This window comes from Leptodactylus fuscus, chromosome 1 (assembly GCF_031893055.1).
Source record: "Leptodactylus fuscus isolate aLepFus1 chromosome 1, aLepFus1.hap2, whole genome shotgun sequence".
NCBI classification, from domain to species: Eukaryota; Metazoa; Chordata; class Amphibia; order Anura; family Leptodactylidae; genus Leptodactylus; species Leptodactylus fuscus.
Window position 1 is genome coordinate 235,501,631 of NC_134265.1, and position 19,992 is coordinate 235,521,622.

Here is a 19,992-nt window from a genome sequence, read left to right on the forward strand (position 1 = left end):
AAGTGCGCATTATTCAGAACTCTTGTCTTCACAAGAAAATCCCTTGCGGAGTCACGTACTTTTCAGGAGGGTCACGCGGAAGTTACACAGAATCAGGTCACTGTAAGCTAGGACCCTTATTACTGGCTCTACAGCCAAGCAAGCTGAGTCAGGCTATATAGTCAGAAGTAAAAGTGAAATTGCCATTGGGAGCCAGCAGGAATTTCTCTGCACTGGTGCTATCGCCAGCAGGAAAAAAATCAAAGCACTGTCAGAAGTGGGATTCGAACCCACGCCTCCAGAGGAGACTGCGACCTGAACGCAGCACCTTAAACCGCTCGGCCATCCTGACATGGGAATAGTTTCCTCAGTCCCTGAATGTCGCGCGCATGCACGCTATTTGGAATCAATTAACTACTCATTAGAAAATCATCCCTCCTATGTACATTCTGTACTCATGGGAATTTTCACCTTGCCTAAAGATGTCCCAACTAGTGAACGGGGAGACAGCAAACCCCAGGACAGAGGCCGAAATAGCTCAGTTGGGAGAGCGTTAGACTGAAGATCTAAAGGTCCCTGGTTCGATCCCGGGTTTCGGCAAATGAATTTTGAATACAAATCCACTAACAAAAGAAAAGGCTTGCTACGTTTCTTTCCAATTCGTTGGGGTTTCGATCGAGCGTAGCGCGCTGCTGGAACTATAGAAAAAAAAAAAAGGTTGAAAACAGTTCTTTCAGGAGAAGACAATGTGCTGCGCGGATGCCGAAATAGCTCAGTTGGGAGAGCGTAGACTAAAGATCTAAAGGTCCCCGATTCAATACTGAGTTTTTTCACACCCTCGTTTTAAACATTGAACAATTGACATGAATGTTTTTGGGTTCTTTCTATATCCTAACTGAACCGAGCTTTCCTTCTTGCATAATGCACAGGTAATCCTGGAAATGGGGGGGGAAGTCCCTCTTTCACATCAGTCATTAATGTGAGAAAGACTAAATAATGCAAGGATCCGGAAATATTCAGCAGAATGCTGAATGGCAGAGACATATATTACCACACTTCTCCAAGAAGCCTTACCTCTTCTCCGTGTTCCCTCCCGAAGAACCAGCTGCCATTTTCTTTGCTGCTCGCCCAATAGCGTTCACCTCCAAAAGCACGCAGCTGCATCACCAGAAGACATGTCCTAGGTGCACAACAGCGGTGGCTGTCTTTTTTTAGCAGATAGACCCTGCTCAGCTACATTATATTGATGATTTTAAGTGGGTATAAAGTCAGAGCTCGACTCTTGGCTGGTCAAAACCAGATGGCAATGTCCAATGAGCTCCAGGCCCCACTGAATGTCATTTCTCCCAGGTCTCCCCCAGGTTCCAATGCTGTAGAAATGTTATTCCATGCTTCAGCTGTAAACCTTTGTCTCTTACAATAAAGGCCGTTCTTTTACCTTAACGGTCCACACAGACAGAATGTAGAAGGGGTGTTTGTGACAGACATCATAGCGGATCCTCCAGATTGTGATTGGATTAGTCTTTGGTCTCCATTCAAGTGCGCATTATTCAGAACTCTTGTCTTCATAAGAAAATCCCTTGCGGAGTCACGTACTTTTCAGGAGGGTCACGCGGAAGTTACACAGAATCAGGTCACTGAAAGCTAGGACCCTTATTACTGGCTCTACAGCCAAGCAAGCTGAGTCAGGCTATATAGTCAGAAGTAAAAGTGAAATTGCCATTGGGAGCCAGCAGGAATTTCTCTGCACTGGTGCTATCGCCAGCAGGAAAAAAATCAAACCACTGTCAGAAATGGGATTCAAACCCTCGCCTCCAGAGGAGACTGCGACCTGAACGCAGCGCCTTAGACAGCTCGGCCATCCTGACATGGGATTAGTTTCCTCAGTCCCTGAATGTCGCGCGCATGCACGCTATTTGGAATCAATTAACTACTCATTAGAAAATCATCCCTCCTATGTACATTCTGTACTCATGGGAATTTTCACCTTGCCTAAAGATGTCCCAACTAGTGAACGGGGAGACAGCAAACCCCAGGACAGAGGCCGAAATAGCTCAGTTGGGAGAGCGTTAGACTGAAGATCTAAAGGTCCCTGGTTCGATCCCGGGTTTCGGCAAATGAATTTTGAATACAAATCCACTAACAAAAGAAAAGGCTTGCTACGTTTCTTTCCAATTCGTTGGGGTTTCGATCGAGCGTAGCGCACTGCTGGAACTATAGAAAAAAAAAAAGTTTGAAAACAGTTCTTTCAGGAGAAGACAATGTGCTGCGCGGATGCCGAAATAGCTCAGTTAGGAGAGCGTAGACTAAAAATCTAAAGGTCCCCGATTCAATTCTGGGTTTTGTCACACCCTCGTTTTAAACATTGAATAATTGACATGAATGTTTTTGGGTTCTTTCTATATCCTAACTGAACCGAGCTTTCCTTCTTGCATAATGCACAGGTAATCCTGGAAATGGGGGGGGGGGGAGTCCCTCTTTCACATCAGTCATTAATGTGAGAAAGACTAAATAATGCAAGGATCCGGAAATATTCAGCAGAATGCTGAATGGCAGAGACATATATTACCACACTTCTCCAAGAAGCCTTACCTCTTCTCCGTGTTCCCTCCCGAAGAACCAGCTGCCATTTTCTTTGCTGCACGCTGAATAGCGTTCACCTCCAAAAGCACGCAGCTGCATCACCAGAAGACATGTCCTAGGTGCACAACAGCGGTGGCTGTCTTTTTTTAGCAGATAGACCCTGCTCAGCTACATTATATTGATGATTTTAAGTGGGTATAGAGTCAGAGCACGACTCTTGGCTGGTCAAAACCAGATGGCAATGTCCAATGAGCTCCAGGCCCCACTGAATGTCATTTCTCCCAGGTCTCCCCCAGGTTCCAATGCTGTAGAAATGTTATTCCATGCTTCAGCTGTAAACCTTTGTCTCTTAAATAAAGGCCGTTATTTTACCTTAACGGTCCACACAGACAGAATGTAGAAGGGGTGTTTGTGACAGACATCATAGCGGATCCTCCAGATTGTGATTGGATTAGTCTTTGGTCTCCATTCAAGTGTGCATTATTCAGAACTCTTGTCTTCACAAGAAAATCCCTTGCGGAGTCATGTACTTTTCAGGAGGGTCACGCGGTAGTTACACAGAATCAGGTCACTGTAAGCTAGGACCCTTATTACTGGCTCTACAGCCAAGCAAGCTGAGTCAGGTTATATAGTCAGAAGTAAAAGTGAAATTGCCATTGGGAGCCAGCAGGAATTTCTCTGCACTGGTGCTATCGCCAGCAGGAAAAAAATCAAACCACTGTCAGAAATGGGATTCAAACCCACGCCTCCAGAGGAGACTGCGACCTGAACGCAGCGCCTTAGACCGCTCGGCCATCCTGACATGGGATTAGTTTCCTCAGTCCCTGAATGTCGCGCGCATGCACGCTATTTGGAATCAATTAACTACTCATTAGAAAATCATCCCTCCTATGTACATTCTGTACTCATGGGAATTTTCACCTTGCCTAAAGATGTCCCAACTAGTGAACGGGGAGACAGCAAACCCCAGGACAGAGGCCGAAATAGCTCAGTTGGGAGAGCGTTAGACTGAAGATCTAAATGTCCCTGGTTCGATCCCGGGTTTCGGCAAATGAATTTTGAATACAAATCCACTAACAAAAGAAAAGGCTTGCTACGTTTCTTTCCAATTCGTTGGGGTTTCGATCGAGCGTAGCGCACTGCTGGAACTATAGAAAAAAAAAAAAGTTTGAAAACAGTTCTTTCAGGAGAAGACAATGTGCTGCGCGGATGCCGAAATAGCTCAGTTAGGAGAGCGTAGACTAAAAATCTAAAGGTCCCCGATTCAATTCTGGGTTTTGTCACACCCTCGTTTTAAACATTGAACAATTGACATGAATGTTTTTGGGTTCTTTCTATATCCTAACTGAACCGAGCTTTCCTTCTTGCATAATGCACAGGTAATCCTGGAAATGGGGGGGGGGGGGGGAGTCCCTCTTTCACATCAGTCATTAATGTGAGAAAGACTAAATAATGCAAGGATCCGGAAATATTCAGCAGAATGCTGAATGGCAGATACATATATTACCACACTTCTCCAAGAAGCCTTACCTCTTCTCCGTGTTCCCTCCCGAAGAACCAGCTGCCATTTTCTTTGCTGCTCGCCGAATAGCGTTCATCTCCAAAAGCACGCAGCTGCATCACCAGAAGACATGTCCTAGGTGCACAACAGCGGTGGCTGTCTTTTTTTAGCAGATAGACCCTGCTCAGCTACATTATATTGATGATTTTAAGTGGGTATAGAGTCAGAGCACGACTCTTGGCTGGTCAAAACCAGATGGCAATGTCCAATGAGCTCCAGGCCCCACTGAATGTCATTTCTCCCAGGTCTCCCCCAGGTTCCAATGCTGTAGAAATGTTATTCCATGCTTCAGCTGTAAACCTTTGTCTCTTACAATAAAGGCCGTTATTTTACCTTAACGGTCCACACAGACAGAATGTAGAAGGGGTGTTTGTGACAGACATCATAGCGGATCCTCCAGATTGTGATTGGATTAGTCTTTGGTCTCCATTCAAGTGCGCATTATTCAGAACTCTTGTCTTCACAAGAAAATCCCTTGCGGAGTCATGTACTTTTCAGGAGGGTCACGCGGTAGTTACACAGAATCAGGTCACTGTAAGCTAGGACCCTTATTACTGGCTCTACAGCCAAGCAAGCTGAGTCCGGCTATATAGTCAGTAGTAAAAGTGAAATTGCCATTGGGAGCCAGCAGGAATTTCTCTGCACTGGTGCTATCGCCAGCAGGAAAAAAATCAAACCACTGTCAGAAGTGGGATAAGAACCCACGCCTCCAGAGGAGACTGCGACCTGAACGCAGCACCTTAGACCGCTCAGCCATCCTGACATGGGATTAGTTTCCTCAGTCCCTGAATGTCACGCGCATGCACGCTATTTGGAATCAATTAACTACTCATTAGAAAATCATCCCTCCTATGTACATTCTGTACTCATGGGAATTTTCACCTTGCCTAAAGATGTCCCAACTAGTGAACAGGGAGACAGCAACCCCCAGGACAGAGGCCGAAATAGCTCAGTTGGGAGAGCGTTAGACTGAAGATCTAAAGGTCCCTGGTTCGATCCCGGGTTTCGGCAAATGAATTTTGAATACAAATCCACTATCAAAAGAAAAGGCTTGCTACGTTTCTTTCCAATTCGTTGGGGTTTCGATCGAGCGTAGCGCACTGCTGGAACTATAGAAAAAAAAAAAGGTTGAAAACAGTTCTTTCAGGAGAAGACAATGTGCTGCGCGGATGCCGAAATAGCTCAGTTGGGAGAGCGTAGACTAAAGATCTAAAGGTCCCCGATTCAATTCTGGGTTTTGTCACACCCTCGTTTTAAACATTGAACAATTGACATGAATGTTTTTGGGTTCTTTCTATATCCTAACTGAACCGAGCTTTCCTTCTTGCATAATGCGCAGGTAATCCTGGAAATGGGGGGGGAAGTCCCTCTTTCACATCAGTCATTAATGTGAGAAAGACTAAATAATGCAAGGATCCGGAAATATTCAGCAGAATGCTGAATGGCAGAGACATATATTACCACACTTCTCCAAGAAGCCTTACCTCTTCTCCGTGTTCCCTCCCGAAGAACCAGCTGCCATTTTCTTTGCTGCTCGCCCAATAGCGTTCACCTCCAAAAGCACGCAGCTGCATCACCAGAAGACATGTCCTAGGTGCACAACAGCGGTGGCTGTCTTTTTTTAGCAGATAGACCCTGCTCAGCTACATTATATTGATGATTTTAAGTGGGTATAGAGTCAGAGCTCGACTCTTGGCTGGTCAAAACCAGATGGCAATGTCCAATGAGCTCCAGGCCCCACTGAATGTCATTTCTCCCAGGTTCCAATGCTGTAGAAATGTTATTCCATGCTTCAGCTGTAAACCTTTGTCTCTTACAATAAAGGCCGTTCTTTTACCTTAACGGTCCACACAGACAGAATGTAGAAGGGGTGTTTGTGACAGACATCATAGCGGATCCTCCAGATTGTGATTGGATTAGTCTTTGGTCTCCATTCAAGTGCGCATTATTCAGAACTCTTGTCTTCACAAGAAAATCCCTTGCGGAGTCATGTACTTTTCAGGAGGGTCACGCGGAAGTTACACAGAATCAGGGCACTGAAAGCTAGGACCCTTATTACTGGCTCTACAGCCAAGCAAGCTGAGTCAGGCTATATAGTCAGAAGTAAAAGTGAAATTGCCATTGGGAGCCAGCAGGAATTTCTCTGCACTGGTGCTATCGCCAGCAGGAAAAAAATCAAACCACTGTCAGAAGTGGGATTCGAACCCACGCCTCCAGAGGAGACTGCGACCTGAACGCAGCGCCTTAGACCGCTCGGCCATCCTGACATGAGATTAGTTTCCTCAGTCCCTGAATGTCGCGCGCATGCACGCTATTTGGAATCAATTAACTACTCATTAGAAAATCATCCCTCCTATGTACATTCTGTACTCATGGGAATTTTCACCTTGCCTAAAGATGTCCCAACAAGTGAACGGGGAGACAGCAAACCCCAGGACAGAGGCCGAAATAGCTCAGTTGGGAGAGCGTTAGGCTGAAGATCTAAAGGACCCTGGTTCGTTCCTGGGTTTCGGCAAATGAATTTTGAATACAAATCCACTAACAAAAGAAAAGGCTTGCTACGTTTCTTTCCAATTCATTGGGGTTTCAATCGAGCGTAGCGCACTGCTGGAACTATAGAAAAAAAAAAATGTTGAAAACAGTTCTTTTAGGAGAAGACAATGTGCTGCGCGGATGCCGAAATAGCTCAGTTGGGAGAGCGTAGACTAAAGATCTAAAGGTCCCCGATTCAATTCTGGGTTTTGACACACCCTCGTTTTAAACATTGAACAATTGACATGAATGTTTTTGGGTTCTTTCTATATCCTAACTGAACCGAGCTTTCCTTCTTGCATAATGTGCAGGTAATCCTGGAAATGGGGGGGGGAAGTCCCTCTTTCACATCAGTCATTAATGTGAGAAAGACTAAATAATGCAAGGATCCGGAAATATTCAGCAGAATGCTGAATGGCAGAGACATATATTACCACACTTCTCCAAGAAGCCTTACCTCTTCTCCGTGTTCCCTCCCGAAGAACCAGCTGCCATTTTCTTTGCTGCTCGCCCAATAGCGTTCACCTCCAAAAGCACGCAGCTGCATCACCAGAAGACATGTCCTAGGTGCACAACAGCGGTGGCTGTCTTTTTTTAGCAGATAGACCCTGCTCAGCTACATTATATTGATGATTTTAAGTGGGTATAGAGTCAGAGCTCGACTCTTGGCTGGTCAAAACCAGATGGCAATGTCCAATGAGCTCCAGGCCCCACTGAATGTCATTTCTCCCAGGTTCCAATGCTGTAGAAATGTTATTCCATGCTTCAGCTGTAAACCTTTGTCTCTTACAATAAAGGCCGTTCTTTTACCTTAACGGTCCACACAGACAGAATGTAGAAGGGGTGTTTGTGACAGACATCATAGCGGATCCTCCAGATTGTGATTGGATTAGTCTTTGGTCTCCATTCAAGTGTGCATTATTCAGAACTCTTGTCTTCACAAGAAAATCCCTTGCGGAGTCATGTACTTTTCAGGAGGGTCACGCGGAAGTTACACAGAATCAGGGCACTGAAAGCTAGGACCCTTATTACTGGCTCTACAGCCAAGCAAGCTGAGTCAGGCTATATAGTCAGAAGTAAAAGTGAAATTGCCATTGGGAGCCAGCAGGAATTTCTCTGCACTGGTGCTATCGCCAGCAGGAAAAAAATCAAACCACTGTCAGCAGTGGGATTCGAACCCACGCCTCCAGAGGAGACTGCGACCTGAACGCAGCGCCTTAGACCGCTCGGCCATCCTGACATGGGATTAGTTTCCTCAGTCCCCGAATGTCGCGCGCATGCACGCTATTTGGAATCAATTAACTACTCATTAGAAAATCATCCCTCCTATGTACATTCTGTACTCATGGGAATTTTCACCTTGCCTAAAGATGTCCCAACTAGTGAACGGGGAGACAGCAAACCCCAGGACAGAGGCCGAAATAGCTCAGTTGGGAGAGCGTTAGACTGAAAATCTAAAGGTCCCTGGTTTGATCCTGGGTTTCGGCAAATGAATTTTGAATACAAATCCACTAACAAAAGAAAAGGCTTGCTACGTTTCTTTCCAATTCATTGGGGTTTCGATCGAGTGTAGCGCACTGCTGGAACTATAGAAAAAAAAAAATGTTGAAAACAGTTCTTTTAGGAGAAGACAATGTGCTGCGCGGATGCCGAAATAGCTCAGTTGGGAGAGCGTAGACTAAAGATCTAAAGGTCCCCGATTCAATTCTGGGTTTTGTCACACCCTCGTTTTAAACATTGAACAATTGACATGAATGTTTTTGGGTTCTTTCTATATCCTAACTGAACCGAGCTTTCCTTCTTGCATAATGCGCAGGTAATCCTGGAAATGGGGGGGGGAAGTCCCTCTTTCACATCAGTCATTAATGTGAGAAAGACTAAATAATGCAAGGATCCGGAAATATTCAGCAGAATGCTGAATGGCAGAGACATATATTACCACACTTCTCCAAGAAGCCTTACCTCTTCTCCGTGTTCCCTCCCGAAGAACCAGCTGCCATTTTCTTTGCTGCTCGCCCAATAGCGTTCACCTCCAAAAGCACGCAGCTGCATCACCAGAAGACATGTCCTAGGTGCACAACAGCGGTGGCTGTCTTTTTTTAGCAGATAGACCCTGCTCAGCTACATTATATTGATGATTTTAAGTGGGTATAGAGTCAGAGCTCGACTCTTGGCTGGTCAAAACCAGATGGCAATGTCCAATGAGCTCCAGGCCCCACTGAATGTCATTTCTCCCAGGTCTCCCCCAGGTTCCAATGCTGTAGAAATGTTATTCCATGCTTCAGCTGTAAACCTTTGTCTCTTAAATAAAGGCCGTTCTTTTACCTTAACGGTCCACACAGACAGAATGTAGAAGGGGTGTTTGTGACAGACATCATAGCGGATCCTCCAGATTGTGATTGGATTAGTCTTTGGTCTCCATTCAAGTGCGCATTATTCAGAACTCTTGTCTTCACAAGAAAATCCCTTGCGGAGTCACGTACTTTTCAGGAGGGTCACGCGGAAGTTACACAGAATCAGGTCACTGTAAGCTAGGACCCTTATTACTGGCTCTACAGCCAAGCAAGCTGAGTCAGGCTATATAGTCAGAAGTAAAAGTGAAATTGCCATTGGGAGCCAGCAGGAATTTCTCTGCACTGGTGCTATCGCCAGCAGGAAAAAAATCAAACCACTGTCAGAAGTGGGATCGAACCCACGCCTCCAGAGGAGACTGCGACCTGAACGCAGCACCATAGACCGCTCGGCCATCCTGACATGGGATTAGTTTCCTCAGTCCCTGAATGTCGCGCGCATGCACGCTATTTGGAATCAATTAACTACTCATTAGAAAATCATCCCTCCTATGTACATTCTGTACTCATGGGAATTTTCACCTTGCCTAAAGATGTCCCAACAAGTGAACGGGGAGACAGCAAACCCCAGGACAGAGGCCGAAATAGCTCAGTTGGGAGAGCGTTAGACTGAAGATCTAAAGGTTCCTGGTTCGATCCCGGGTTTCGGTAAATGAATTTTGAATACAAATCCACTAACAAAAGAAAAGGCTTGCTACATTTCTTTCCAATTCGTTGGGGTTTCGATCGAGCGTAGCGCACTGCTGGAACTATAAAAAAAAAAAAAGGTTGAAAACAGTTCTTTCAGGAGAAGACAATGTGCTGCGTGGATGCCGAAATAGCTCAGTTGGGAGAGCGTAGAGTAAAGATCTAAAGGTCCCCGATTCAATACAGGGTTTTTTCACACCCTCGTTTTAAACATTGAACAATTAACATGAATGTTTTTGGGTTCTTTCTATATCCTAACTGAACCGAGCTTTCCTTCTTGCATAATGCGCAGGTAATCCTGGAAATGGGGGGGGAAGTCCCTCTTTCACATCAGTCATTAATGTGAGAAAGACTAAATAATGCAAGGATCCGGAAATATTCAGCAGAATGCTGAATGGCAGAGACATATATTACCACACTTCTCCAAGAAGCCTTACCTCTTCTCCGTGATCCCTCCAGAAGAACCAGCTGCCATTTTCTTTGCTGCTCGCCCAATAGCGTTCACCTCCAAAAGCACGCAGCTGCATCACCAGAAGACATGTCCTAGGTGCACAACAGCGGTGGCTGTCTTTTTTTAGCAGATAGACCCTGCTCTGCTACATTATATTGATGATTTTAAGTGGGTATAGAGTCAGAGGTCGACTCTTGGCTGGTCAAAACCAGATGGCAATGTCCAATGAGCTTCAGGCCCAACTGAATGTCATTTCTCCCAGGTCTCCCCCAGGTTCCAATGCTGTAGAAATGTTATTCCATGCTTCAGCTGTAAACCTTTGTCTCTTACAATAAAGGCCGTTCTTTTACCTTAACGGTCCACACAGACAGAATGTAGAAGGGGTGTTTGTGACAGACATCATAGCGGATCCTCCAGATTGTCATTGGATTAGTCTTTGGTCTCCAATCAAGTGCGCATTATTCAGAACTCTTGTCTTCACAAGAAAATCCCTTGCGGAGTCACGTACTTTTCAGGAGGGTCACGCGGAAGTTACACAGAATCAGGTCACTGTAAGCTAGGACCCTTATCACTGGCTCTACAGCCAAGCAAGCTGAGTCAGGCTATATAGTCAGAAGTAAAAGTGAAATTGCCATTGGGAGCCAGCAGGAATTTCTCTGCACTGGTGCTATCGCCAGCAGGAAAAAAATCAAACCACTGTCAGAAGTGGGATTCGAACCCACGCCTCCAGAGGAGACTGCGACCTGAACGCAGCGCCTTAGACCGCTCGGCCATCCTGACATGGGATTAGTTTCCTCAGTCCCTGAATGTCGCGCGCATGCACGCTATTTGGAATCAATTAACTACTCATTAGAAAATCATCCCTCCTATGTACATTCTGTACTCATGGGAATTTTCACCTTGCCTAAAGATGTCCCAACTAGTGAACGGGGAGACAGCAAACCCCAGGACAGAGGCCGAAATAGCTCAGTTGGGAGAGCGTTAGACTGAAGATCTAAAGGTCCCTGGTTCGATCCCGGGTTTCGGCAAATGAATTTTGAATACAAATTCACTAACAAAAGAAAAGGCTTGCTACGTTTCTTTCCAATTCGTTGGGGTTTCGATCGAGCGTAGCGCACTGCTGGAACTATAGAAAAAAAAGAAAGGTTGAAAACAGTTCTTTCAGGAGAAGACAATGTGCTGCGCGGATGCCGAAATAGCTCAGTTGGGAGAGCGTAGAGTAAAGATCTAAAGGTCCCCGATTTAATTCTGGGTTTTGTCACACCCTCGTTTTAAACATTGAACAATTGACATGAATGTTTTTGGGTTCTTTCTATATCCTAACTGAACCGAGCTTTCCTTCTTGCATAATGTGCAGGTAATCCTGGAAATGGGGGGGAAGTCCCTCTTTCACATCAGTCATTAATGTGAGAAAGACTAAATAATGCAAAGATCCGGAAATATTCAGCAGAATGCTGAATGGCAGAGACATATATTACCACACTTCTCCAAGAAGCCTTACCTTTTCTCCGTGTTCCCTCCCGAAGAACCAGCTGCCATTTTCTTTGCTGCTCGCCGAATAGCGTTCACCTCCAAAAGCACGCAGCTGCATCACCAGAAGACATGTCCTAGGTGCACAACAGCGGTGGCTGTCTTTTTTTAGCAGATAGATCCTGCTCAGCTACATTATATTGATGATTTTAAGTGGGTATAGAGTCAGAGCTCGACTCTTGGCTGGTCAAAACCAGATGGCAATGTCCAATGAGCTCCAGGCCCCACTGAATGTCATTTCTCCCTGGTCTCCCCCAGGTTCCAATGCTGTAGAAATGTTATTCCATGCTTCAGCTGTAAACCTTTGTCTCTTACAATAAAGGCCGTTATTTTACCTTAACGGTCCACACAGACAGAATGTAGAAGGGGTGTTTGTGACAGACATCATAGCGGATCCTCCAGATTGTGATTGGATTAGTCTTTGGTCTCCATTCAAGTGCGCATTTTTCAGAACTCTTGTCTTTACAAGAAAATCCCTTGCGGAGTCACGTACTTTTCAGGAGGGTCACGCGGAAGTTACACAGAATCAGGTCACTGTAAGCTAGGACCCTTATTACTGGCTCTACAGCCAAGCAAGCTGAGTCAGGCTATATAGTCAGAAGTAAAAGTGAAATTGCCATTGGGAGCCAGCAGGAATTTCTCTGCACTGGTGCTATCGCCAGCAGGAAAAGAATCAAACCACTGTCAGAAGTGGGATTCGAACCCACGCCTCCAGAGGAGACTGCGACCTGAACGCAGCGCCTTAGACCGCTCGGCCATCCTGACATGGGGTTAGTTTCCTCAGTCCCTGAATGTCGCGCGCATGCACACTATTTGGAATCAATTAACTACTCATTAGAAAATCATCCCTCCTATGTACATTCTGTATTCATGGGAATTTTCACCTTGCCTAAAGATGTCCCAACTAGTGAACGGAGAGACAGCAAACCCCAGGACAGAGGCCGAAATAGCTCAGTTGGGAGAGCGTTAGACTGAAGATCTAAAGGTCCCTGGTTCGATCCCGGGTTTCGGCAAATGAATTTTGAATACAAATCCACTAACAAAAGAAAAGGCTTGCTACGTTTCTTTCCAATTCGTTGGGGTTTCGATCGAGCGTAGCGCACTGCTGGAACTATAGAAAAAAAAAAAAGGTTGAAAACAGTTCTTTCAGGAGAAGACAATGTGCTGCGCAGATGCCGAAATAGCTCAGTTGGGAGAGCGTAGACTAAAAATCTAAAGGTCCCCGATTCAATTCTGGGTTTTGTCACACCCTCGTTTTAAACATTAAACAATTGACATGAATGTTTTTGGGTTCTTTCTATATCCTAACTGAACCGAGCTTTCCTTCTTGCATAATGCGCAGGTAATCCTGGAAATGGGAAGGGGGGGGGGGAGAAGTCCCTCTTTCACATCAGTAATTAATGTGAGAAAGACTAAATAATGCAAAGATCCGGAAATATTCAGCAGAATGCTGAATGGCAGAGACATATATTACCACACTTCTCCAAGAAGCCTTACCTCTTCTCCGTGTTCCCTCCCGAAGAACCAGCTGCCATTTTCTTTGCTGCTTGCCGAATAGCGTTCACCTCCAAAAGCACGCAGCTGCATCACCAGAAGACATGTCCTAGGTGCACAACAGCGGTGGCTGTCTTTTTTTAGCAGATAGACCCTGCTCAGCTACATTATATTGATGATTTTAAGTGGGTATAGAGTCAGAGCTCGACTGTTGGCTGGTCAAAACCAGATGGCAATGTCCAATGAGCTCCAGACCCCACTGAATGTCATTTCTCCCAGGTCTCCCCCAGGTTCCAATGCTGTAGAAATGTTATTCCATGCTTCAGCTGTAAACCTTTGTCTCTTACAATAAAGGCCGTTCTTTTACCTTAACGGTCCACACAGACAGAATGTAGAAGGGGTGTTTGTGACAGACATCATAGCGGATCCTCCAGATTGTCATTGGATTAGTCTTTGGTCTCCATTCAAGTGCGCATTATTCAGAACTCTTGTCTTCATAAGAAAATCCCTTGTGGAGTCACGTACTTTTCAGGAGGGTCACGCGGAAGTTACACAGAATCAGGTCACTGTAAGCTAGGACCCTTATTACTGGCTCTACAGTCAAGCAAGCTGAGTCAGGCTATATAGTCAGAAGTAAAAGTGAAATTGCCATTGGGAGCCAGCAGGAATTTCTCTGCACTGGTGCTATCGCCAGCAGGAAAAAAAATCAAACCACTGTCAGAAGTTGGATTCGAACCCACACCTCCAGAGGAGACTGCGACCTGAACGCAGCGCCTTAGACCGCTCGGCCATCCTGACATGGGATTAGTTTCCTCAGTCCCTGAATGTCGCGCGCATGCACGCTATTTGGAATCAATTAACTACTCATTAGAAAATCATCCCTCCTATGTACATTCTGTACTCATGGGAATTTTCACCTTGCCTAAAGATGTCCCAACTAGTGAACGGGGAGACAGCACACCCCAGGACAGAGGCCGAAATAGCTCAGTTGGGAGAGCGTTAGACTGAAGATCTAAAGGTCCCTGGTTCGATCCCGGGTTTCGGCAAATGAATTTTGAATACAAATCCACTAACAAAAGAAAAGGCTTGCTACGTTTCTTTCCAATTCGTTGGGGTTTCGATCGAGCGTAGCGCACTGCTGGAACTATAGAAAAAAAAAAAAGGTTGAAAACAGTTCTTTCAGGAGAAGACAATGTGCTGCGCAGATGCCGAAATAGCTCAGTTGGGAGAGCGTAGACTAAAAATCTAAAGGTCCCCGATTCAATTCTGGGTTTTGTCACACCCTCGTTTTAAACATTAAACAATTGACATGAATGTTTTTGGGTTCTTTCTATATCCTAACTGAACCGAGCTTTCCTTCTTGCATAATGCGCAGGTAATCCTGGAAATGGGAAGGGGGGGGGGGAGAAGTCCCTCTTTCACATCAGTAATTAATGTGAGAAAGACTAAATAATGCAAAGATCCGGAAATATTCAGCAGAATGCTGAATGGCAGAGACATATATTACCACACTTCTCCAAGAAGCCTTACCTCTTCTCCGTGTTCCCTCCCGAAGAACCAGCTGCCATTTTCTTTGCTGCTCGCCGAATAGCGTTCACCTCCAAAAGCACGCAGCTGCATCACCAGAAGACATGTCCTAGGTGCACAACAGCGGTGGCTGTCTTTTTTTAGCAGATAGACCCTGCTCAGCTACATTATATTGATGATTTTAAGTGGGTATAGAGTCAGAGCTCGACTGTTGGCTGGTCAAAACCAGATGGCAATGTCCAATGAGCTCCAGACCCCACTGAATGTCATTTCTCCCAGGTCTCCCCCAGGTTCCAATGCTGTAGAAATGTTATTCCATGCTTCAGCTGTAAACCTTTGTCTCTTACAATAAAGGCCGTTCTTTTACCTTAACGGTCCACACAGACAGAATGTAGAAGGGGTGTTTGTGACAGACATCATAGCGGATCCTCCAGATTGTCATTGGATTAGTCTTTGGTCTCCATTCAAGTGCGCATTATTCAGAACTCTTGTCTTCATAAGAAAATCCCTTGTGGAGTCACGTACTTTTCAGGAGGGTCACGCGGAAGTTACACAGAATCAGGTCACTGTAAGCTAGGACCCTTATTACTGGCTCTACAGTCAAGCAAGCTGAGTCAGGCTATATAGTCAGAAGTAAAAGTGAAATTGCCATTGGGAGCCAGCAGGAATTTCTCTGCACTGGTGCTATCGCCAGCAGGAAAAAAAATCAAACCACTGTCAGAAGTTGGATTCGAACCCACACCTCCAGAGGAGACTGCGACCTGAACGCAGCGCCTTAGACCGCTCGGCCATCCTGACATGGGATTAGTTTCCTCAGTCCCTGAATGTCGCGCGCATGCACGCTATTTGGAATCAATTAACTACTCATTAGAAAATCATCCCTCCTATGTACATTCTGTACTCATGGGAATTTTCACCTTGCCTAAAGATGTCCCAACTAGTGAACGGGGAGACAGCACACCCCAGGACAGAGGCCGAAATAGCTCAGTTGGGAGAGCGTTAGACTGAAGATCTAAAGGTCCCTGGTTCGATCCCGGGTTTCGGCAAATGAATTTTGAATACAAATCCACTAACAAAAGAAAAGGCTTGCTACGTTTCTTTCCAATTCGTTGGGGTTTTGATCGAGCGTAGCGCGCTGCTGGAACTATAGAAAAAAAAAAAGGTTGAAAACAGTTCTTTCAGGAGAAGACAATGTGCTGCGCGGATGCCGAAATAGCTCAGTTGGGAGAGCGTAGACTAAAGATCTAAAGGTCCCCGATTCAATTCTGGGTTTTGTCACACCCTCATTTTAAACATTGAACAATTGACATGAATGTTTTTGGGTTCTTTCTATATCCTAACTGAACCGAGCTTTCCTTCTTGCATAATGCGCAGGTAATCCTGGAAATGGGGGGGGGGGGGGGAGTCCCTATTTCACATCAGTCATTAATGTGAGAAAGACTAAATAATGCAAGGATCCGGAAATATTCAGCAGAATGCTGAATGGCAGAGACATATATTACCACACTTCTCCAAGAAGCCTTACCTCTTCTCCGTGTTCCCTCCCGAAGAACCAGCTGCCATTTTCTTTGCTGCTCGCCCAATAGCGTTCACCTCCAAAAGCACGCAGCTGCATCACCAGAAGACATGTCCTAGGTGCACAACAGCGGTGGCTGTCTTTTTTTTAGCAGATAGACCCTGCTCAGCTACATTATATTTATGATTTTAAGTGGGTATAGAGTCAGAGCTCGACTCTTGGCTGGTCAAAACCAGATGGCAATGTCCAATGAGCTCCAGGCCCCACTTAATGTCATTTCTCCCAGGTCTCCCCCAGGTTCCAATGCTGTAGAAATGTTATTCCATGCTTCAGCTGTAAACCTTTGTCTCTTACAATAAAGGCCGTTCTTTTACCTTAACGGTCCACACAGACAGAATGTAGAAGGGGTTTTTGTGACAGACATCATAGCGGATCCTCCAGATTGTGATTGGATTAGTCTTTGGTCTCCATTCAAGTGCGCATTATTCAGAACTCTTGTCTTCACAAGAAAATCCCTTGCGGAGTCACGTACTTTTCAGGAGGGTCAAGCGGAAGTTACACAGAATCAGGTCACTGAAAGCTAGGACCCTTATTACTGGCTCTACAGCCAAGCAAGCTGAGTCAGGCTATATAGCAGAAGTAAAAGTGAAATTGCCATTGGGAGCCAGCAGGAATTTCTCTGCACTGGTGCTATCGCCAGCAGGAAAAAAATCAAACCACTGTCAGAAGTGGGATTCGAACCCACGCCTCCAGAGGAGACTGCGACCTGAACGCAGCGCCTTAGACCGCTCGGCCATCCTGACATGGGATTAGTTTCCTCAGTCCCTGAATATCGCGCGCATGCACGCTATTTGGAATCAATTAACTACTCATTAGAAAATCATCCCTCCTATGTACATTCTGTACTCATGGGAATTTTCACCTTGCCTAAAGATGTCCCAACTAGTGAACGGGGAGACAGCAAACCCCAGGACAGAGGCCGAAATAGCTCAGTTGGGAGAGCGTTAGACTGAAGATCTAAAGGTCCCTGGTTCGATCCCGGGTTTCGGCAAATGAATTTTGAATACAAATCCACTAACAAAAGAAAAGGCTTGCTACGTTTCTTTCCAATTCGTTGGGGTTTCGATCGAGCGTAGCGCACTGCTGGAACTATAGAAAAAAAAAATGGTTGAAAACAGTTCTTTCAGGAGAAGACAATGTGCTGCGCGGATGCCGAAATAGCTCAGTTGGGAGAGCGTAGACTAAAGATCTAAAGGTCCCCGATTCAATTCTGGGTTTTGTCACACCCTCGTTTTAAACATTAAACAATTGACATGAATGTTTTTGGGTTCTTTCTATATCCTAACTGAACCGAGCTTTCCTTCTTGCATAATGCGCAGGTAATCCTGGAAATGGGGGGGGGGGGGAAGTCCCTATTTCACATCAGTCATTAATGTGAGAAAGACTAAATAATGCAAGGATCCGGAAATATTCAGCAGAATGCTGAATGGCAGAGACATATATTACCACACTTCTCCAAGAAACCTTACCTCTTCTCCGTGTTCCCTCCCGAAGAACCAGCTGCCATTTTCTTTGCTGCTCGCCCAATAGCGTTCACCTCCAAAAGCACGCAGCTGCATCACCAGAAGACATGTCCTAGGTGCGCAACAGCGGTGGCTGTCTTTTTTTAGCAGATAGACCCTGCTCAGCTACATTATATTGATGATTTTAAGTGGGTATAGAGTCAGAGCTCGACTTTTGGCTGGTCAAAACCAGATGGCAATGTCCAATGAGCTCCAGGCCCCACTGAATGTCATTTCTCCCAGGTCTCCCCCAGGTTCCAATGCTGTAGAAATGTTATTCCATGCTTCAGCTGTAAACCTTTGTCTCTTAAATAAAGGCCGTTATTTTACCTTAACGGTCCACACAGACAGAATGTAGAAGGGGTGTTTGTGACAGACATCATAGCGGATCCTCCAGATTGTGATTGGATTAGTCTTTGGTCTCCATTCAAGTGCGCATTATTCAGAACTCTTGTCTTCACAAGAAAATCCCTTGCGGAGTCACGTACTTTTCAGGAGGGTCACGCGGAAGTTACACAGAATCAGGTCACTGAAAGCTAGGACCCTTATTACTGGCTCTACAGCCAAGCAAGCTGAGTCAGGCTATATAGTCAGAAGTAAAAGTGAAATTGCCATTGGGAGCCAGCAGGAATTTCTCTGCACTGGTGCTATCGCCAGCAGGAAAAAAATCAAACCACTGTCAGAAGTGGGATTCGAACCCACGCCTCCAGAGGAGACTGCGACCTGAACGCAGCGCCTTAGACCGCTCGGCCATCCTGACATGGGATTAGTTTCCTCAGTCCCTGAATGTCGCGCGCATGCACGCTATTTGGAATCAATTAACTACTCATTAGAAAATCATCCCTCCTATGTACATTCTGTACTCATGGGAATTTTCACCTTGCCTAAAGATGTCCCAACTAGTGAACGGGGAGACAGCAAACCCCAGGACAGAGGCCGAAATAGCTCAGTTGGGAGAGCATTAGACTGAAGATCTAAAGGTCCCTGGTTCGATCCCGGGTTTCGGCAAATGAATTTTGAATACAAATTCACTAACAAAAGAAAAGGCTTGCTACGTTTCTTTCCAATTCATTGGGGTTTCGATCGAGCGTAGCGCACTGCTGGAACTATAGAAAAAAAAAACAGGTTGAAAACAGTTCTTTCAGGAGAAGACAATGTGCTGCGCGGATGCCGAAATAGCTCAGTTGGGAGAGCGTAGACTAAAGATCTAAAGGTCCCCGATTCAATTCTGGGTTTTGTCACACCCTCGTTTTAAACATTAAACAATTGACATGAATGTTTTTGGGTTCTTTCTATATCCTAACTGAACCGAGCTTTCCTTCTTGCATAATGCGCAGGTAATCCTGGAAATGGGGGGGGAGTCCCTCTTTCACATCAGTCATTAATGTGAGAAAGACTAAGGGTGCATTCACACTGAGTAAACGCTAGCTTATTTTGTAGAGTAAAATTACACTTGTAAATTTTGCTATTCCATTGACTTCAATGACATTTTACAGGCGTATTTTTACAGGCGTATTTTTTACAGGCGTATTTTTTACAGGCGTATTTTTACAGTTGTAAAAAAATATCATTGAAGTCAATGGGATAGCAAAATTTACAAGTGTAATTTTACTCTACAAAATAAGCTAGTGTTTACTCAGTGTGAATGCACCCTAAATTATGCAAGGATCCGGAAATATTCAGCAGAATGCTGAATGGCAGAGACATATATTACCACACTTCTCCAAGAAGCCTTACCTCTTCTCCGTGTTCCCTCCCGAAGAACCAGCTGCCATTTTCTTTGCTGCTCGCCGAATAGCGTTCACCTCCAAAAGCACGCAGCTGCATCACCAGAAGACATGTCCTAGGTGCGCAACAGCGGTGGCTGTCTTTTTTTAGCAGATAGATCCTGCTCAGCTACATTATATTGATGATTTTAAGTGGGTATAGAGTCAGAGCTTGACTCTTGGCTGGTCTAAACCAGATGGCAATGTCCAATGAGCTCCAGGTCCCACTGAATGTCATTTCTCCCAGGTCTCCCCCAGGTTCCAATGCTGTAGAAATGTTATTCCATGCTTCAGCTGTAAACCTTTGTCTCTTAAATAAAGGCCGTTATTTTACCTTAACGGTCCACACAGACAGAATGTAGAAGGGGTGTTTGTGACAGACATCATAGCGGATCCTCCAGATTGTCATTGGATTAGTCTTTGGTCTCCATTCAAGTGCGCATTATTCAGAAC

General features: G+C 45.3%; 22 non-coding genes across 22 annotated transcripts; 12 read left to right on the forward strand and 10 right to left on the reverse strand.

Moving 5' to 3' along the window:
- Nucleotides 1–248: 248 nt before the first annotated feature.
- On the reverse strand, nucleotides 249–331 carry TRNAL-CAG (transfer RNA leucine (anticodon CAG)). The gene has a single exon. It is a non-coding gene; the product is annotated as a tRNA-Leu (tRNA).
- Nucleotides 332–506: 175 nt separating this feature from the next.
- On the forward strand, nucleotides 507–579 carry TRNAF-GAA (transfer RNA phenylalanine (anticodon GAA)). Its single transcript has one exon. It is a non-coding gene; the product is annotated as a tRNA-Phe (tRNA).
- Nucleotides 580–2,022: 1,443 nt separating this feature from the next.
- TRNAF-GAA (transfer RNA phenylalanine (anticodon GAA)) lies at nucleotides 2,023–2,095 on the forward strand. Its single transcript has one exon. It is a non-coding gene; the product is annotated as a tRNA-Phe (tRNA).
- A 1,186-nt stretch (nucleotides 2,096–3,281) lies between these two features.
- Nucleotides 3,282–3,364, reverse strand: TRNAL-CAG (transfer RNA leucine (anticodon CAG)). Its single transcript has one exon. It is a non-coding gene; the product is annotated as a tRNA-Leu (tRNA).
- Nucleotides 3,365–3,539: 175 nt separating this feature from the next.
- On the forward strand, nucleotides 3,540–3,612 carry TRNAF-GAA (transfer RNA phenylalanine (anticodon GAA)). The gene has a single exon. It is a non-coding gene; the product is annotated as a tRNA-Phe (tRNA).
- A 1,449-nt stretch (nucleotides 3,613–5,061) lies between these two features.
- On the forward strand, nucleotides 5,062–5,134 carry TRNAF-GAA (transfer RNA phenylalanine (anticodon GAA)). Its single transcript has one exon. It is a non-coding gene; the product is annotated as a tRNA-Phe (tRNA).
- A 1,173-nt stretch (nucleotides 5,135–6,307) lies between these two features.
- Nucleotides 6,308–6,390, reverse strand: TRNAL-CAG (transfer RNA leucine (anticodon CAG)). Its single transcript has one exon. It is a non-coding gene; the product is annotated as a tRNA-Leu (tRNA).
- A 1,422-nt stretch (nucleotides 6,391–7,812) lies between these two features.
- TRNAL-CAG (transfer RNA leucine (anticodon CAG)) lies at nucleotides 7,813–7,895 on the reverse strand. Its single transcript has one exon. It is a non-coding gene; the product is annotated as a tRNA-Leu (tRNA).
- A 175-nt stretch (nucleotides 7,896–8,070) lies between these two features.
- Nucleotides 8,071–8,143, forward strand: TRNAF-GAA (transfer RNA phenylalanine (anticodon GAA)). Its single transcript has one exon. It is a non-coding gene; the product is annotated as a tRNA-Phe (tRNA).
- Nucleotides 8,144–9,584: 1,441 nt separating this feature from the next.
- TRNAF-GAA (transfer RNA phenylalanine (anticodon GAA)) lies at nucleotides 9,585–9,657 on the forward strand. Its single transcript has one exon. It is a non-coding gene; the product is annotated as a tRNA-Phe (tRNA).
- A 1,184-nt stretch (nucleotides 9,658–10,841) lies between these two features.
- On the reverse strand, nucleotides 10,842–10,924 carry TRNAL-CAG (transfer RNA leucine (anticodon CAG)). The gene has a single exon. It is a non-coding gene; the product is annotated as a tRNA-Leu (tRNA).
- A 175-nt stretch (nucleotides 10,925–11,099) lies between these two features.
- On the forward strand, nucleotides 11,100–11,172 carry TRNAF-GAA (transfer RNA phenylalanine (anticodon GAA)). The gene has a single exon. It is a non-coding gene; the product is annotated as a tRNA-Phe (tRNA).
- A 1,184-nt stretch (nucleotides 11,173–12,356) lies between these two features.
- Nucleotides 12,357–12,439, reverse strand: TRNAL-CAG (transfer RNA leucine (anticodon CAG)). Its single transcript has one exon. It is a non-coding gene; the product is annotated as a tRNA-Leu (tRNA).
- Nucleotides 12,440–12,614: 175 nt separating this feature from the next.
- TRNAF-GAA (transfer RNA phenylalanine (anticodon GAA)) lies at nucleotides 12,615–12,687 on the forward strand. Its single transcript has one exon. It is a non-coding gene; the product is annotated as a tRNA-Phe (tRNA).
- A 1,196-nt stretch (nucleotides 12,688–13,883) lies between these two features.
- Nucleotides 13,884–13,966, reverse strand: TRNAL-CAG (transfer RNA leucine (anticodon CAG)). Its single transcript has one exon. It is a non-coding gene; the product is annotated as a tRNA-Leu (tRNA).
- Nucleotides 13,967–14,141: 175 nt separating this feature from the next.
- Nucleotides 14,142–14,214, forward strand: TRNAF-GAA (transfer RNA phenylalanine (anticodon GAA)). The gene has a single exon. It is a non-coding gene; the product is annotated as a tRNA-Phe (tRNA).
- A 1,196-nt stretch (nucleotides 14,215–15,410) lies between these two features.
- TRNAL-CAG (transfer RNA leucine (anticodon CAG)) lies at nucleotides 15,411–15,493 on the reverse strand. Its single transcript has one exon. It is a non-coding gene; the product is annotated as a tRNA-Leu (tRNA).
- A 175-nt stretch (nucleotides 15,494–15,668) lies between these two features.
- TRNAF-GAA (transfer RNA phenylalanine (anticodon GAA)) lies at nucleotides 15,669–15,741 on the forward strand. Its single transcript has one exon. It is a non-coding gene; the product is annotated as a tRNA-Phe (tRNA).
- A 1,190-nt stretch (nucleotides 15,742–16,931) lies between these two features.
- On the reverse strand, nucleotides 16,932–17,014 carry TRNAL-CAG (transfer RNA leucine (anticodon CAG)). Its single transcript has one exon. It is a non-coding gene; the product is annotated as a tRNA-Leu (tRNA).
- Nucleotides 17,015–17,189: 175 nt separating this feature from the next.
- Nucleotides 17,190–17,262, forward strand: TRNAF-GAA (transfer RNA phenylalanine (anticodon GAA)). The gene has a single exon. It is a non-coding gene; the product is annotated as a tRNA-Phe (tRNA).
- A 1,188-nt stretch (nucleotides 17,263–18,450) lies between these two features.
- On the reverse strand, nucleotides 18,451–18,533 carry TRNAL-CAG (transfer RNA leucine (anticodon CAG)). Its single transcript has one exon. It is a non-coding gene; the product is annotated as a tRNA-Leu (tRNA).
- Nucleotides 18,534–18,708: 175 nt separating this feature from the next.
- On the forward strand, nucleotides 18,709–18,781 carry TRNAF-GAA (transfer RNA phenylalanine (anticodon GAA)). The gene has a single exon. It is a non-coding gene; the product is annotated as a tRNA-Phe (tRNA).
- Nucleotides 18,782–19,992: the final 1,211 nt, after the last annotated feature.